At 38.3% G+C, this 4,618-nt stretch overlaps 1 pseudogene; it reads left to right on the forward strand.

The window, feature by feature from the left end:
• Nucleotides 1-3,728, forward strand: part of LOC130947781 (uncharacterized) — a 10,203-nt pseudogene extending 6,475 nt beyond the window's left edge.
• Nucleotides 3,729-4,618: the final 890 nt, after the last annotated feature.

Below are 4,618 nucleotides of genomic sequence, written 5' to 3' on the forward strand. Positions count from 1 at the left end.
CCCTCATCTCTCTCTCTCTCTCTCTCTTCCTTTCTCCCCTCTCCCTCTCTCTCTCTCTCTCCTCTTCCTTTCTCTCTCTTTCCTCTTTTTCCCTCTTTACCCTTTTGTTCTCTCCTCTGCCTTCTCTCCCACCTCCGCTCTCTCATCCTCTTTTCTCTCTTCATTTTCTCTTTTTCTTTCTCTTTCCTATTCTTCTCTCTCTCCTTCCCTTATTTCTCTCTCTCATTCCCTTCTTTCTCTCTCTTTTTTCTCCTTTCTCTCTCTCCTTATTCTCTTTCTCTCCTTTTTTTCTCTCTTTTTTCTTTCTCTCTCATTCTTTTCTCACTCTATATCCCTCTTCTCTTTCTTTTTTTTCCAAAATAAGAGAGAGAAGGAGGAGAGAGAGAAGAGGAAGAGGAGAGAGAGGAAGAGAGAGAAGAGAGGGGGAAAAAGAGCGCAAGAAAAGAGAGAAGGAGGAAGAAAGAGGGAGAAAAATTGAGAGAGACAGAGAGAAGGAGAGAGAGAAAGAGAGAGAAAGAAATGGGAGAGAGGGATATGGGAGAGAGAAAAATGAGAGAAATGGATAGAGAGGGAGAAAAGGAGAGCGAAAGAAAGGGGAGGGGAAGAAAGAGCGGCAGAGGAGAGAGAGAGAGAATGGAGTGAGAGAGAGATGGAGATAGGGAGAGAGAGGGGAAGAGAGAGAAAAGAAAAAGGTGGAGAGAGAGAGGAAGACAAAGAGAGGGAGGGGGAGAAAGAAGGGGAGCGAGAGAGAAGAGGAAGAGAGAGGAGGGAGAGAGAGAGGAGAGAGAGAGAGCAAAGAAGAGAAAGAGAGGAAGAGGGAAATGAGAGAGAAAAAGAGAGAGAGAGAGGAGGGAGAGAAGGCGAGAGGGAAAGAGGACGGAGAGAGAGGGAGAGAGAAGAGAGAGAGGGGGAAGAGAGAGAGGGGGAGAGGAAAGGAGAGAGAGAGAGAGGAAGAGGGATAGGGGAGAGAGAGAATGAGAGAAAAGGGATAGAGAGGGAGAAAAGGGAGAGAGAAGGGGGAGAGAGGGAGAAAGAGAGAAAGACAAAGAGAGGGGAGGGGAGAGAGAGGGGAAGGAGAGAGAGAGGGGGAAAAGGAAAATAGAGAGGAGGAAGAGAGAGAAAGGAGGGGGAGAAAGGGAGAGAAGAAGATAGAGAAAGAAAGAGAGAAAGGAGAGAGAGGGAGAGGAGAAGAGAGAGAAAAAAGAGAGAAAGAAGAGAGATGGGAGAAGGAGAGAGTGAGGGAAGAAGAGAGAGAGAGAGAGCAGAAGAGGAAAAGGAGAGAGAGAGAGAGAGAGAGAGAGAAGGAGGGAGGGAGAGAGAGAGAGGGGGAGGGAGAGAGAGAGGGAGAGAGAGAGAGGGGAGGGAGAGGAAAGACAGAGTGTGAGAGGGGAGAGAGAGAGGGAAAGAAAGAGGGAGAGTGTGAAAACTAGTTTTAGCCTATAAACCAGTTTAAACTGGTTTTTTTAATTAAAACCAATTTTATTTTTATGAACTGGTTTAAACTGGTGCACTGTATTATAAACTGGTTTAGAACCAGTTTTATATATGACAAAGTAGTTTGGTTCAGTTTTTAAACTATTTAAAATGGTTTAGTGCAGTTTCAGTTCAGTTTATAGAAAAACTGAACCATGCACACCCCTACCCCTAAGATTGAGGATGATGACTCCTCGGGTGTGTGTGATTCAAGTATTACTTTCTTACAAAGATTTCATTCCCATGGGAATCAAAGATACCCAAGGGAAATATGGGAATTGAAATGATGGTATTCTGATTTCCTTGAATCAAACTTGCTTAGAATAGCTTTTCAAACTTTGAATCAAACATGAGAATATGATATTCCTATCTTAAAATTCCTAGAAATTATAATAATTTCTCCAACCACACACACCTCTCGGGTGACGAGTCGCCGGCTTCGCATTCCGACTCTGACAACGATAATGAAGCCAGTGGGAAGAAATCAAAAGGTATTTGATTGAATGAATTGGTGACATGTATGATGAAGTTCTGATCTTATGAAAAGTTCTTGATTGAATGATAGGTGCAGATTGTATCTAGGCTGAATCTATGTGTCACACTGTGACTCCCTTCATTTCAAACTAAAAGGTCGATTTGAATGAATGATAGGTGCAGATTGTACAAATTGCATACTAGAAAAATTAAAACGACTTGTATGAAATGGAGGGAGTAGATTCTGAAGAGTATCCTAGTTTTGTTGAAAGATGAATGTGGCAATGCACATAGATGGTTGTTATGATTATGTACAAAAACTGTGTTTTAAGCTGTGCGACGGTAGTAAATATCCCAACATATATATTATTCACAATGTATCTCATGGTTTTATTCTCTATATTTGCTTCAACTCTAGTGTGTGTATCAACTTCCATTCTAGTTGTGAAACCTTGATATGGTTCTTTCAGGTTTTGTTTTGAATATTTCTGAGCACAAAAACAAAAAAATGGAACATTCCTTGATGATCATATCGTTGTTGGCAACTGATAGAGTAGAATTTCTCATGGTATGTTCTAACCAAACATACCCTAAAGTTGAGAGATGGTTGAGAAACAATTTATGGAAGAGAGGTTGCACAATTTGATGATGCTGCATTCTCAAATAGGTTGTTTCTTCTTGTTAATGTGGATAGTAATTAATAATCTAGTGATAATGTTGAGGATTGCATACCAAGCAATTACTGATGACTATATAATTATGGTCTTCCAAAGGATGTTACGTTACCTAATGTCGTGATCCATGTCGTGAAATGTTAGATTACTTATTAGAAGAATTGATTGAGATCTATACATGCATAAAAAAGATTGATAAATGTGAGTATACAATCAACTATGACAAATGTGATTCCAGTTATGGTTTCTTTACCTTCTAGAATAACAGATATTTGGGCAAATTATGACGACCTTCACTCAGGTTTGGCAAAATTCATCGTGATTCTCATCTATTTGTCTAGGTGACATTGACCTTTCTGATGTTACTGTCTTGTTTATAGGGTCTTAGTATCATATTATAAAAAATACGAAAGTATCAAGTGTATTACTACTCAAATCTATGGATAGGATAATCAATAATGTGTGATTTTAGAAAGAAGTTGGATTTCATGAAACCTGGGGAGACGCCGGTATAATTCGCCCTAGATATTTTCAATTGAACTTAAATGAGAAACATTGGGATCTTTAGCACGATTGGTGAGTGTTGTTGGTTCATGAAGCTCCTAGTTTCCATAACCAATATTATTATTATTGCTTCATACTTGGTGCTTTTAAAAAGTTGACATATTGAAATTTGCTCACTATTTTGATTGCAATATGATTTTTCTGTACATGTCTGCAGGAAAATCTGGGAAGCAGAAAAGTGCTGCAATTGATTTTGAGGCTCTGAGGTGGCATGGATATAAAGGTGGACCGTCGGTATTGAAGGTACCCCCGCCGAAAGAAGGCGACACAAAGCAAGATTGGCCTTGGTCCACTGGAAAAGACAAGCGTGACAACAAGGAAACTGAAGAATCATACGAATAGCGACAGAAAACAAGAGAGGCTATATCGATTGGAGAGCAGCTGGCGACTGTTCAGACTCGGAACGATAAGAAGAATCTTTCATTCTTTCAGAAGGAAAAGAGGAAAAGGGAACTTGGTCAGGCAAGTAGAGGGAAAAGTTATGTTGAAGAAGAGAAGAGGTTGTTGAGGGAAAGTGGTATATATTCTGGTTTTGATTCTTGATTTGCTAGGGTAGAATCCACTTCATCATGTAGAAAAAAGTTCACTGTCATCTGTGGTTTTTGTTGTAATGAAAAAGATTTGTTTTTAGTAACTTGAAAGTGTGAAACATCAAACATATGAATTAGAGGGAAGTTTTTATGGTTTTAACTTTTAAGAAATATCTGTGGTGTCAAGATTGTATTTTGGGAAGGCAATTCTATCTGCCCCATGTTAAATGGAGCGGATTTGGTCGACCTGATTGTTTTTTGTTTGGGTATGGGGCAATATGTCCCATTATCTCCAAAATTTATAACTCGAATGTCATAGTTTTTCATGGTTACTTATAGATTTTAGATTCGAATTTCACTCTTAACTTTAAAAATAAAATAATAATAAAAAAATGCTCTTAGTCCTTCTCACCCAGACTTAGAAATCCTAATGCGCCTCCCTCCTCTTCCTCTTATCAAAGATGTTTTTAAGATATCATTTTGAGGTACTGATACTAGAAGACTGTGATTCAGTATCATGTTTGTTAGTTCAGAGACTGGTACTAAAATTTCTGTCTCTGTCTCTAAAATTTCAGTATTTCAGTACCTCTAAAAAGGGAAGACATAGGAGACTAAAATTTTTAGAGATAGAGACTGAAAATTTAATAATATTTTATTTTTAAAATATGTTTATTTCAATTTATTAATTCCAATTTTACCTTTTGTACAAATTAAATTAGAATTTCATTCTTGTTTCAATTTCTGTCTCCCACTTTGCACTAAATAGAATACTGAGATTTATTTCAATTTCTGTTTCTTAGTCTTTGTCTTTCAGTCCCAGTCTTTCCATTTTTGTCTCTCCACCAAATGCTACCTAATAGATTAAAGCAGCGAGACACCAAGTATAAGGCTTTACCTATTGAA

Source organism: Arachis stenosperma, chromosome 9 (genome assembly GCF_014773155.1).
Source record: "Arachis stenosperma cultivar V10309 chromosome 9, arast.V10309.gnm1.PFL2, whole genome shotgun sequence".
Lineage (NCBI taxonomy): Eukaryota > Viridiplantae > Streptophyta > Magnoliopsida > Fabales > Fabaceae > Arachis > Arachis stenosperma.